This window comes from Cherax quadricarinatus, chromosome 11 (genome assembly GCF_038502225.1).
Source record: "Cherax quadricarinatus isolate ZL_2023a chromosome 11, ASM3850222v1, whole genome shotgun sequence".
Classification (NCBI taxonomy): Eukaryota; Metazoa; Arthropoda; class Malacostraca; order Decapoda; family Parastacidae; genus Cherax; species Cherax quadricarinatus.
This window is the reverse complement of record NC_091302.1, coordinates 23,601,888-23,616,879: the sequence shown is the minus strand read 5'-3', so window position 1 is coordinate 23,616,879 and position 14,992 is coordinate 23,601,888.

The following is a 14,992-nucleotide window of genomic DNA, read 5'->3' as shown; positions in this document are numbered from 1 at the left end:
TCAAATATTTTTTTAAAAATATTTGAAATATTAAAAAACTCAGAAAAATATGCTAAAATCATAATTTAATGCAAATTTCGACGGTTTAGAGCGTTTTTATTGCTTTTTCTACAAACTTGATTTAGGTACTAAAATCAGAGTTACTGCTGCAATTGAATTTGATAATTAAAGTAAGCAAGAGTATGCTATTTTTGTGAAGTTCTTTGAAAATAATTATTATTACTCAGAAAATAATGTTTTTCCTGAAATACTTGAAAATGACTTGAATCGCCGTCATATGCTACAAAACATGATTATTCAGTGATTTTTCAACATTATATTTTAGACATTTTTAAAACATCCCAAAAAAAAATAGATAAAAACTAATATTAGTAATAAATATTTCATACATTTTTTCAAAAATTCTTGAGTCATTAAAAAAATCAGAAAAATATGTTAAAATCATATTTTAATGCATATTTCGATGATTCAGAGTGTTTTGAGTGCTTTTTCGACAAACTTGATTTTGTAGCTAAAATTTATTGATTTTCACACTTTTATACCAGAATTACCACTGCAATTGAATTTTGTGTTAAAAGCAAGCAAACTTATGCTATTTTTGTGAAGTGCCTTCAAAATACATATTTTATTTGAAAAAATTAGAATTTTTCTGAAATTCTTCAAAATGCATTGAATCGTCGAAATATGCCGAAAAATATGATTTATAATGATTTTTCAACATTAACATATATTTTAGACATTTTTTAAAATTCCCTATAAAAATCGATAGAAATTATATTTATTTGAAAAATTTGAAATATTTTATAAAAAATACTTGAAACATTAAAATCTCAGAAAAATGTGCTAAAATCATATTGTACTGCATAAATCGACGATATAGAGCGTTATAAATACTTTTTTGACAAACTTAATTTTTCAGCTAAAATTCTTAGATTCTAACAATTTTCAATTAGAATTAATACTGCAATTGCATTTTATACTAAAAGGAAGCAAAATGCTTGAAAATGCCTTGAATCGTCGAAATATGCTAAAATATATTATTTTTAATGATTTTTTCAATATTTATAAGTATTTTGCATATTTTTAAAAATCCCACTGAAGCTTGATAAAAATCAATAATTATTTTGAATGTTTAATATATTTTTAAAAAATACTTGAATCATTTAAAAAATCAGGAACAGGTGCTAAAATGATATTTTATTGCATATTTCGAAGATTTAGAGCATCTTGTATGGTTTTTCTTACAAACTTAATTTTTCGGCAAAAATTAGTAGATTTTCACACTTTTCAATCAGAATTACTGCTGCAATTGAATTTAATTCTAAAAGTAATAAAAACTTTAGAATTTTTGTGAAATAATTTGAAAAAACATATTTTAACTAAAGAAATTGATTTTCATGAAATGCTTGAAAATGCCTTGAATCGTCGAAATAATCCAAAAAATATGATTTTTAATGGATTTTCAACATTAATATATATATTAGACATTTTTAAAAAATCCCAGTAAAAATCGATAAAAATCCATGTTAATTTGGAAAATTTGAAATATTTCTTTAAAAATACTAGAAACGTTAAAAACTCAGAGAAATGTGCTAAAATCATATTTTACTGCATATTTCAACGATTTGGAGCGTTTTGAATGCTTTTTTTCACAACCTTCATTTTTTAGCTAAAATCCATTGATTCTCAAACTTTTAAATCATAATTAATGCTGTAATTGAATTTTATGGGAAAACAAAGCAAAATTTTTTCTGAAGTTCTTTGAAAATACATATTTTAACTCAATGAAGCGAAACTTTTGATTGAAATGTTTGAAAATGCCTTGAATCGCACAAATATGCCAAAAAAATATGATTATTAATGATTTTTAAACATTTACATGCAATTTAGTCAGTTTTAAAAAATCCTGATAAATATCGATGGAAATCAATATATTTCAAATATTTTTTTAAAAATATTTGAAATATTAAAAAACTCAGAAAAATATGCTAAAATCATAATTTAATGCAAATTTTGACGGTTTAGAGCATTTTTATTGCTTTTTCTACAAACTTGATTTAGGTACTAAAATCAGAGTTACTGCTGCAATTGAATTTGATAATTAAAGTAAGCAAGAGTATGCTATTTTTGTGAAGTTCTTTGAAAATAATTATTATTACTCAGAAAATAATGTTTTTCCTGAAATACTTGAAAATGACTTGAATCGCCATCTTATGCTACAAAACATGATTATTCAGTGATTTTTCAACATTATATTTTAGACATTTTTAAAACATCCCAATAAAAATCGATTGAAATTAATATTAGTAATAAATATTTCAAACATTTTTTCAAAAATTCTTGAATCATTAAAAAAATCAGAAAAATATGCAAAAATCATATTTTAATTCATATTTCGACGATTCAGAGCATTTTGAATGCTTTTTTGACAAACTTGATTTTGTAGATAAAATTTATTGATTTTCTCACTTTTATATCAGAAATACTGCTGCAATTGAATTTTGTGTTAAAAGTAAGCAAAATTATGCTATTTTTGTGAAGTGCCTTGAAAATACATATTTTATCTGAAAAAATGAGAATTTTTCTGAAATTCTTCAAAATGCATTGAATCGTCGAAATATGCCGAAAAATATGATTTTTAATGATTTTTCAACATTAACATATATTTTAGACGTTTTTTAAAATTCCCTACAAAAATCGATAGAAATCAATATTAATTTGAAAAATTTGAAATATTTTATAAAAAATACTTGAAACATTAAAATCTCAGAAAAATGCGCTAAAATCATATTTTACTGCATAAATCGACGATTTAGAGCGTTTTAAATACTTTTTTGACAAACTTAATTTTTCAGCTAAAATTCTTAGATTCTAACAATTTTCAATTAGAATTAATACTGCAATTGCATTTTATGCTAAAAGGAAGCAAAATGCTTGAAAATGCCTTGAATCGTCGAAATATGCTAAAATATATTATTTTTAATGATTTTTTCAATATTTATAAGTATTTCGCATATTTTTAAAAATCCAACTGAAACTTGATAAAAATCAATAATTATTTTGAATGTTTAATATATTTTTAAAAAATACTTGAATCATTTAAAAAATCAGGAACAGGTGCTAAAATGATATTTTACTGCATATTTCGAAGATTTAGAGCATCTTGAATGGTTTTTCTTATAAACTTAATTTTTCAGCAAAAATTAATAGATTTTAACACTTTTAAGTCAGAATTACTGCTACAATTGAATTTAATTCTAATAGTAATAAAAACTTTAGAATTTTTGTGAAATAATTTGAAAAAACATATTTTAACTAAAAAAATTGATTTTCATGAAATGCTTGAAAATGCCTTGAATCGTCGAAATAATCCAAAAAACATGATTTTTAATGGATTTTCAACATTAATATATATATTAGACATTTTTAAAAAATCCCAGTAAAAATCGATAAAAATCCGTGTTAATTTGGAAAATTTGAAATATTTCATTAAAAATACTAGAAACGTTAAAAAACTCAGAGAAATGTGCTAAAATAATATTTTACGGCATATTTCAACGATTTGGAGCGTTTTGAATGCTTTTTTTCACAACCTTCATTTTTTAGCTAAAATCCATTGATTCTCAAACTTTTAAATCATAATTAATGCTGTAATTGAATTTTATGGGAAAACAAAGCAAACTTTTTTATGAAGTTGTTTGAAAATACATATTTTAACTCAATCAAGCGAAACTTTTGATTGAAATGTTTGAAAATGCCTTGAATCGTAGAAATATGCCAAAAAATATGATTATTAATGATTTTTAAACATTTACATAGAATTTAGTCAGTTTTAAAAAATACCAATAAATATCGATGGAAATCAATATATTTCACATATTTTTTAAAAAATATTTGATATATTAAAAAACTCAGAAAAATATGCTAAAATCATAATTTAATGCAAATTTCGATGGTTTAGAGCTTTTTTATTGCTTTTTCGACAAACTTGATTTTGGTACTAAAATTCATAGGTTTCAAACTTTTAAATCAGAGTTACTGCTGTAATTGAATTTGATGATTAAAGTAAGCAAGAGTATGCTATTTTTGTGAAGAACTTTGAAAATAATTATTATTACTCAGAAAATAATGTTTTTCCTGAAATACTTGAAAATGACTTGAATCGCCGTCATATGCTACAAAACATGATTATTCAGTGATTTTTCAACATTATATTTTAGACATTTTTAAAACATCCCAACTAAAGTAGATAAAAATTAATATTAGTAATAAATATTTCATACATTTTTTCAAAAATTCTTGAATCATTAAAAAAATCAGAAAAATATGCTAAAATCATATTTTAATGCATATTTCGACGATTCAGAGTGTTTTGAATGCTTTTTCGACAAACTTGATTTTGTAGCTAAAATTTATTGATTTTCACACTTTTATATCAGAATTACCGCTGCAATTGAATTTTGTGTTAAAAGTAAGCAAACTTATGCTATTTTTGTGAAGTGCCTTCAAAATACATATTTTATTTGAAAAAATTAGAATTTTTCTGAAATTCTTCAAAATGCATTGAATCGTCGAAATATGCCGAAAAATATGATTTATAATGATTTTTCAACATTAACATATATTTTAGACGTTTTTTAAAATTCCCTACAAAAATCGATAGAAATCAATATTAATTTGAAAAATTTGAAATATTTTATGAAAAATACTTGAAACATTAAAATCTCAGAAAAATGTGCTAAAATCATATTGTACTGCATAAATCGACGATATAGAGCGTTATAAATACTTTTTTGACAAACTTAATTTTTCAGCTAAAATTCTTAGATTCTAACAATTTTCAATTAGAATTAATACTGCAATTGCATTTTATACTAAAAGGAAGCAAAATGCTTGAAAATGCCTTGAATCGTCGAAATATGCTAAAATATATTATTTTTAATGATTTTTTCAATATTTATAAGTATTTCGCATATTTTTAAAAATCCCACTGAAGCTTGATAAAAATCAATAATTATTTTGAATGTTTAATATATTTTTAAAAAATACTTGAATCATTTAAAAAATCAGGAACAGGTGCTAAAATGATATTTTATTGCATATTTCGAAGATTTAGAGCATCTTGTATGGTTTTTCTTATAAACTTAATTTTTCAGCAAAAATTAATAGATTTTCACACTTTTAAATCAGAATTACTGCTGCAATTGAATTTAATTCTAAAAGTAATAAAAACTTTAGAATTTTTGTGAAATAATTTGAAAAAACATATTTTAACTAAAAAAATTGATTTTCATGAAATGCTTGAAAATGCCTTGAATCGTCGAAATAATCCAAAAAATATGATTTTTAATGGATTTTCAACATTAATATATATATTAGACATTTTTAAAAAATCCCAGTAAAAATCGATAAAAATCCATGTTAATTTGGAAAATTTGAAATATTTCATTAAAAATACTAGAAACGTTAAAAAACTCAGAGAAATGTGCTAAAATCATATTTTACTGCATATTTCAACGATTTGGAGCGTTTTGAATGCTTTTTTTCACAACCTTCATTTTTTAGCTAAAATCCATTGATTCTCAAACTTTTAAATCATAATTAATGCTGTAATTGAATTTTATGGGAAAATAAAGCAAAATATTTTCTGAAGTTGTTTGAAAATACATATTTTAACTCAATCAAGCGAACCTTTTGATTGAAATGTTTGAAAATGCCTTGAATCGTAGAAATATGCCAAAAAAATATGATTATTAATGATTTTTAAACATTTACATACAATTTAGTCAGTTTTAAAAAATCCCAATAAATATCGATGGAAATCAATATATTTCATATATTTTTTTAAAAATATTTGAAATATTAAAAAACTCAGAAAAATATGCTAAAATCATAATTTAATGCAAATTTCGACGGTTTAGAGCATTTTTATTGCTTTTTCAACAAACTTGATTTTGGTACTAAAATCAGAGTTACTGCTGCAATTGAATTTGATAATTAAAGTAAGCAAGAGTATGCAATTTTTGTGAAGTTCTTTGAAAATAATTATTATACTCAGAAAATAATGTTTTTCCTGAAATACTTGAAAATGACTTGAATCGCCGTCATATGCTACAAAACATTATTATTCAGTGATTTTTCAACATTATATTTTAGACATTTTTAAAACATAACAACAAAAATAGATAAAAATTAATATTAGTAATAAATATTTCATACATTTTTTCAAAAATTCTTGAGTCATTAAAAAAATCAGAAAAATATGCTAAAATCATATTTTAATGCATATTTCGACGATTCAGAGTGTTTTGAATGCTTTTTCGACAAACTTGATTTTGTAGCTAAAATTCATTGATTTTCACACTTTTATATTAGAATTACTGCTGCAATTGAATTTTATGTTAATAGTAAGCAAACTTATGCTATTTTTGTGAAGTGCCTTCAAAATACATATTATATTTAAAAAAAATAGAATTTTTCTGAAATTCTTCAAAATGCATTGAATCGTCGAAATATGCCGAAAAATATGATTTTTAATGATTTTTCAACATTAACATATATTTTAGACGTTTTTTAAAATTCCCTACAAAAATCGATAGAAATCAATATTAATTTGAAAAATTTGAAATATTTTATAAAAAATACTTGAAACATTAAAATCTCAGAAAAATGTGCTAAAATCATATTTTACTGCATAAATCGACGATTTAGAGCGTTTTAAATACTTTTTTGACAAACTTAATTTTTCAGCTAAAATTCTTAGATTCTAACAATTTTCAATTAGAATTAATACTGCAATTGCATTTTATGCTAAAAGGAAGCAAAATGCTTGAAAATGCCTTGAATCGTCGAAATATGCTAAAATATATTATTTTTAATGATTTTTTCAATATTTATAAGTATTTCGCATATTTTTAAAAATCCCACTGAAACTTGATAAAAATCAATAATTATTTTGAATGTTTAATATATTTTTAAAAAATACTTGAATCATTTAAAAAATCAGGAACAGGTGCTAAAATGATATTTTATTGCATATTTCGAAGATTTAGAGCATCTTGTATGGTTTTTCTTATAAACTTAACTTTTCAGCAAAAATTAATAGATTATCACACTTTTAAATCAGAATTACTGCTGCAATTGAATTTAATTCTAAAAGTAATAAAAACTTTAGAATTTTTGTGAAATAATTTGAAAAAACATATTTTAACTAAAAAAATTGATTTTCATGAAATGCTTGAAAATGCCTTGAATCGTCGAAATAATCCAAAAAACATGATTTTTAATGGATTTTCAACATTAATATATATATTAGACATTTTTAAAAAATCCCAGTAAAAATCGATAAAAATCCGTGTTAATTTGGAAAATTTGAAATATTTCATTAAAAATACTAGAAACGTTAAAAAACTCAGAGAAATGTGCTAAAATAATATTTTACGGCATATTTCAACGATTTGGAGCGTTTTGAATGCTTTTTTTCACAACCTTCATTTTTTAGCTAAAATCCATTGATTCTCAAACTTTTAAATCATAATTAATGCTGTAATTGAATTTTATGGGAAAATAAAGCAAAATATTTTCTGAAGTTGTTTGAAAATACATATTTTAACTCAATCAAGCGAACCTTTTGATTGAAATGTTTGAAAATGCCTTGAATCGTAGAAATATGCCAAAAAAATATGATTGTTAATGATTTTTAAACATTTACATACAATTTAGTCAGTATTAAAAAAATCCCAATAAATATCGATGGAAATCAATATATTTCATATATTTTTTAAAAATATTTGAAATATTAAAAAACTCAGAAAAATATGCTAAAATCATAATTTAATGCAAATTTCGACGGTTTAGAGCATTTTTATTGCTTTTTTGACAAACTTGATTTTGGTACTAAAATCAGAGTTACTGCTGCAATTGAATTTGATAATTAAAGTAAGCAAGAGTATGCTATTTTTGTGAAGTTCTTTGAAAATAATTATTATTACTCAGAAAATAATGTTTTTCCTGAAATACTTGAAAATGACTTGAATCGCCGTCATATGCTACAAAACATGATTATTCAGTGATTTTTCAACATTATATTTTAGACATTTTTAAAACATCCCAACAAAAATAGATAAAAATTAATATTAGTAATAAATATTTCATACATTTTTTCAAAAATTCTTGAATCATTAAAAAAATCAGAAAAATATGCTAAAATCATATTTTAATGCATATTTCGACGATTCAGAGTGTTTTGAATGCTTTTTCGACAAACTTGATTTTGTAGCTAAAATTTATTGATTTTCACACTTTTATATCAGAATTACCACTGCAATTGAATTTTGTGTTAAAAGTAAGCAAACTTATGCTATTTTTGTGAAGTGCCTTCAAAATACATATTTTATTTGAAAAAATTAGAATTTTTCTGAAATTCTTCAAAATGCATTGAATCGTCGAAATATGCCGAAAAATATGATTTATAATGATTTTTCAACATTAACATATATTTTAGACGTTTTTTAAAATTCCCTACAAAAATCGATAGAAATCAATATTAATTTGAAAAATTTGAAATATTTTATGAAAAATACTTGAAACATTAAAATCTCAGAAAAATGTGCTAAAATCATATTGTACTGCATAAATCGACGATATAGAGCGTTATAAATACTTTTTTGACAAACTTAATTTTTCAGCTAAAATTCTTAGATTCTAACAATTTTCAATTAGAATTAATACTGCAATTGCATTTTATGCTAAAAGGAAGCAAAATGCTTGAAAATGCCTTGAATCGTCGAAATATGCTAAAATATATTATTTTTAATGATTTTTTCAATATTTATAAGTATTTCGCATATTTTTAAAAATCCCACTGAAGCTTGATAAAAATCAATAATTATTTTGAATGTTTAATATATTTTTAAAAAATACTTGAATCATTTAAAAAATCAGGAACAGGTGCTAAAATGATATTTTATTGCATATTTCGAAGATTTAGAGCATCTTGTATGGTTTTTCTTATAAACTTAATTTTTCAGCAAAAATTAATAGATTTTCACACTTTTAAATCAGAATTACTGCTGCAATTGAATTTAATTCTAAAAGTAATAAAAACTTTAGAATTTTTGTGAAATAATTTGAAAAAACATATTTTAACTAAAAAAATTGATTTTCACGAAATGCTTGAAAATGCCTTGAATCGTCGAAATAATCCAAAAAATATGATTTTCAATGGATTTTCAACATTAATATATATATTAGACATTTTTAAAAAATCCTAGTAAAAATTGATAAAAATCCATGTTAATTTGGAAAATTTGAAATATTTCTTTAAAAATACTAGAAACGTTAAAAACTCAGAGAAATGTGCTAAAATCATATTTTACTGCATATTTCAACGATTTGGAGCGTTTTGAATGCTTTTTTTCACAACCTTCATTTTTTAGCTAAAATCCATTGATTCTCAAACTTTTAAATCATAATTAATGCTGTAATTGAATTTTATGGGAAAACAAAGCAAAATTTTTTCTGAAGTTCTTTGAAAATACATATTTTAACTCAATGAAGCGAAACTTTTGATTGAAATGTTTGAAAATGTCTTGAATCGCACAAATATGCCAAAAAAATATGATTATTAATGATTTTTCAATACTTACATACAATTTAGTCAGTATTAAAAAAATCCCAATAAATATCGATGGAAATCAATACATTTCATATATATTTTTAAAAATATTTGAAATATTAAAAAACTCAGAAAAATATGCTAAAATCATAATTTAATGCAAATTTCGATGGTTTAGAGCTTTTTTATTGCTTTTTCGACAAACTTGATTTTGGTACTAAAATTCATAGGTTTCAAACTTTTAAATCAGAGTTACTGCTGTAATTGAATTTGATGATTAAAGTAAGCAAGAGTATGCTATTTTTGTGAAGAACTTTGAAAATAATTATTATTACTCAGAAAATAATGTTTTTCCTGAAATACTTGAAAATGACTTGAATCGCCGTCATATGCTACAAAACATGATTATTCAGTGATTTTTCAACATTATATTTTAGACATTTTTAAAACATCCCAACAAAAATAGATAAAAATTAATATTAGTAATAAATATTTCATACATTTTTTCAAAAATTCTTGAATCATTAAAAAAATCAGAAAAATATGCTAAAATCATATTTTAATGCATATTTCGACGATTCAGAGTGTTTTGAATGCTTTTTCGACAAACTTGATTTTGTAGCTAAAATTTATTGATTTTCACACTTTTATATCAGAATTACTGCTGCAATTGAATTTTGTGTTAAAAGTAAGCAAACTTATGCTATTTTTGTGAAGTGCCTTCAAAATACATATTTTATTTGAAAAAATTAGAATTTTTCTGAAATTCTTCAAAATGCATTGAATCGTCGAAATATGCCGAAAAATATGATTTTTAATGATTTTTCAACATTAACATATATTTTAGACGTTTTTTAAAATTCCCTACAAAAATCGATAGAAATCAATATTAATTTGAAAAATTTGAAATATTTTATGAAAAATACTTGAAACATTAAAATCTCAGAAAAATGTGCTAAAATCATATTGTACTGCATAAATCGACGATATAGAGCGTTATAAATACTTTTTTGACAAACTTAATTTTTCAGCTAAAATTCTTAGATTCTAACAATTTTCAATTAGAATTAATACTGCAATTGCATTTTATACTAAAAGGAAGCAAAATGCTTGAAAATGCCTTGAATCGTCGAAATATGCTAAAATATATTATTTTTAATGATTTTTTCAATATTTATAAGTATTTCGCATATTTTTAAAAATCCCACTGAAGCTTGATAAAAATCAATAATTATTTTGAATGTTTAATATATTTTTAAAAAATACTTGAATCATTTAAAAAATCAGGAACAGGTGCTAAAATGATATTTTATTGCATATTTCGAAGATTTAGAGCATCTTGTATGGTTTTTCTTACAAACTTAATTTTTCGGCAAAAATTAGTAGATTTTCACACTTTTCAATCAGAATTACTGCTGCAATTGAATTTAATTCTAAAAGTAATAAAAACTTTAGAATTTTTGTGAAATAATTTGAAAAAACATATTTTAACTAAAAAAATTGATTTTCACGAAATGCTTGAAAATGCCTTGAATCGTCGAAATAATCCAAAAAATATGATTTTTAATGGATTTTCAACATTAATATATATATTAGACATTTTTAAAAAATCCCAGTAAAAATCGATAAAAATCCATGTTAATTTGGAAAATTTGAAATATTTCTTTAAAAATACTAGAAACGTTAAAAACTCAGAGAAATGTGCTAAAATCATATTTTACTGCATATTTCAACGATTTGGAGCGTTTTGAATGCTTTTTTTCACAACCTTCATTTTTTAGCTAAAATCCATTGATTCTCAAACTTTTAAATCATAATTAATGCTGTAATTGAATTTTATGGGAAAATAAAGCAAAATATTTTCTGAAGTTGTTTGAAAATACATATTTTAACTCAATCAAGCGAAACTTTTGATTGAAATGTTTGAAAATGCCGTGAATCGTAGAAATATGCCAAAAAAATATGAATATTAATGATTTTTAAACATTTACATACAATTTAGTCAGTTTTAAAAAATCCCAATAAATATCAATGGAAATCAATATATTTCATATATTTTTATAAAAATATTTGAAATATTAAAAAAATCAGAAAAATATGCTAAAATCATAATTTAATGCAAATTTCGACGGTTTAGAGCGTTTTTATTGCTTTTTCAACAAACTTGATTTTGGTACTAAAATCAGAGTTACTGCTGCAATTGAATTTGATAATTAAAGTAAGCAAGAGTATGCTATTTTTATGAAGTTCTTTGAAAATAATTATTATTACTCAGAAAATAATGTTTTTCCTGAAATACTTGAAAATGACTTGAATCGCCATCTTATTCTACAAAACATGATTATTCAGTGATTTTTCAACATTATATTTTAGACATTTTTAAAACATCCCAATAAAAATCGATTGAAATTAATATTAGTAATAAATATTTCATACATTTTTTCAAAAATTCTTGAAACATTAAAAAAATCAGAAAAATGTGCTAAAATCATATTTTCCTGCATATTTCGATGATTCAGAGTGTTTTGAATGCTTTTTCGACAAACTTGATTTTGTAGCTAAAATTCATTGATTTTCACACTTTTACATCAGAAGTACTGCTGCAATTGAATTTTATGTTAAAAGTAAGCAAAATTATGCTATTTTTGTGAAGTGCCTTGAAAATACATATTTTATCTGAAAAAATGAGAATTTTTCTGAAATTCTTCAAAATGCTTTGAATCGTCGAAATATGCCGAAAAATATGATTTCTAATGATTTTTCAACATTAACATATGTTTTAGACATTTTTATAAAATTCCCTATAAAAATCGATAGAAATTATATTAATTTGAAAAATTTGAAATATTTTATAAAAAATACTTGAAACATTAAAATCTCAGAAAACTGTGCTAAAATCATATTTTACTGCATAAATCGACGATTTAGAGCGTTTTAAATATTTTTTTGACAAACTTAATTTTTCAGCTAAAATTCTTAGATTCTAACAATTTGCAATTAGAATTAATACTGCAATTGCATTTTATGCTAAAAGGAAGCAAAATGCTTGAAAATGCCTTGAATCGTCGAAATATGCTAAAATATATTATTTTTAATGATTTTTTCAATATTTATAAGTATTTCGCATATTTTTAAAAATCCCACTGAAACTTGATAAAAATCAATAATTATTTTGAATGTTTAATATATTTTTAAAAAATACTTGAATCATTTAAAAAATCAGGAACAGGTGCTAAAATGATATTTTATTGCATATTTCGAAGATTTAGAGCATCTTGTATGGTTTTTCTTATAAACTTAATTTTTCAGCAAAAATTAATAGATTTTCACACTTTTAAATCAGAATTACTGCTGCAATTGAATTTAATTCTAAAAGTAATAAAAACTTTAGAATTTTTGTGAAATAATTTGAAAAAACATATTTTAACTAAAAAAATTGATTTTCACGAAATGCTTGAAAATGCCTTGAATCGTCGAAATAATCCAAAAAATATGATTTTTAATGGATTTTCAACATTAATATATATATTAGACATTTTTAAAAAATCCCAGTAAAAATCGATAAAAATCCATGTTAATTTGGAAAATTTGAAATATTTCTTTAAAAATACTAGAAACGTTAAAAACTCAGAGAAATGTGCTAAAATCATATTTTACTGCATATTTCAACGATTTGGAGCGTTTCGAATGCTTTTTTTCACAACATTCATTTTTTAGCAAAAATCCATTGATTCTCTAACTTTTAAATCATAATTAATGCTGTAATTTAATTTTATGGGAAAATAAAGCAAATTTTTTCTGAAGTTGTTTGAAAATACATATTTTAACTCAATCAAGCGAAACTTTTGATTGAAATGTTTGAAAATGCCTTGAATCGCATAAATATGCCAATAAAAATATGATTATTAATGATTTTTCAATATTTACCTACAATTTAGTCAGTATTAAAAAAATTACAATAAATATCGATGGAAATCAATACATTTCATATATATTTTTAAAAATATTTGAAATATTAAAAAACTCAGAGAAATATTCTAAAATCATAATTTAATGCAAATTTCGACGGTTTAGAGCATTTTTATTGCTTTTTTGACAAACTTGATTTTGGTACTAAAATCAGAGTTACTGCTGCAATTGAATTTGATAATTAAAGTAAGCAAGAGTATGCTATTTTTGTGAAGTTCTTTGAAAATAATTATTATTACTCAGAAAATAATGTTTTTCCTGAAATACTTGAAAATGACTTGAATCGCCATCTTATGCTACAAAACATGATTATTCAGTGATTTTTCAACATTATATTTTAGACATTTTTAAAACATCCCAATAAAAATCGATTGAAATTAATATTAGTAATAAATATTTCATACATTTTTTCAAAAATTCTTGAAACATTAAAAAAATCAGAAAAATGTGCTAAAATCATATTTTAATGCATATTTCGACGATTCAGAGTGTTTTGAATGCTTTTTCGACAAACTTGATTTTGTAGCTAAAATTCATTGATTTTCACACTTTTACATCAGAAGTACTGCTGCAATTGAATTTTATGTTAAAAGTAAGCAAAATTATGCTATTTTTGTGAAGTGCCTTGAAAATACATATTTTATCTGAAAAAATGAGAATTTTTCTGAAATTCTTCAAAATGCTTTGAATCGTCGAAATATGCCAAAAAATATGATTTTTAATGATTTTTCAACATTAACATATGTTTTAGACATTTTTTAAAATTCCCTACAAAAATCGATAGAAATCAATATTAATTTGAGAAATTTTAAATATTTTATGAAAAATACTTGAAACATTAAAATCTCAGAAAAATGTGCTAAAATCATATTTTACTGCATAAATCGACGATTTAGAGCGTTTTAAATACTTTTTTGACAAACTTAATTTTTCAGCTAAAATTCTTAGATTCTAACAATTTTCAATTAGAATTAATACTGCAATTGCATTTTATGCTAAAAGGAAGCAAAATGCTTGAAAATGCCTTGAATCGTCGAAATATGCTAAAATATATTATTTTTAATGATTTTTTCAATATTTATAAGTATTTCGCATATTTTTAAAAATCCCACTGAAGCTTGATAAAAATCAATAATTATTTTGAATGTTTAATATATTTTTAAAAAATACTTGAATCATTTAAAAAATCAGGAACAGGTGCTAAAATGATATTTTATTGCATATTTCGAAGATTTAGAGCATCTTGTATGGTTTTTCTTATAAACTTAATTTTTCAGCAAAAATTAATAGATTTTCACACTTTTAAATCAGAATTACTGCTGCAATTGAATTTAATTCTAAAAGTAATAAAAACTTTAGAATTTTTGTGAAATAATTTGAAAAAACATATTTTAACTAAAAAAATTG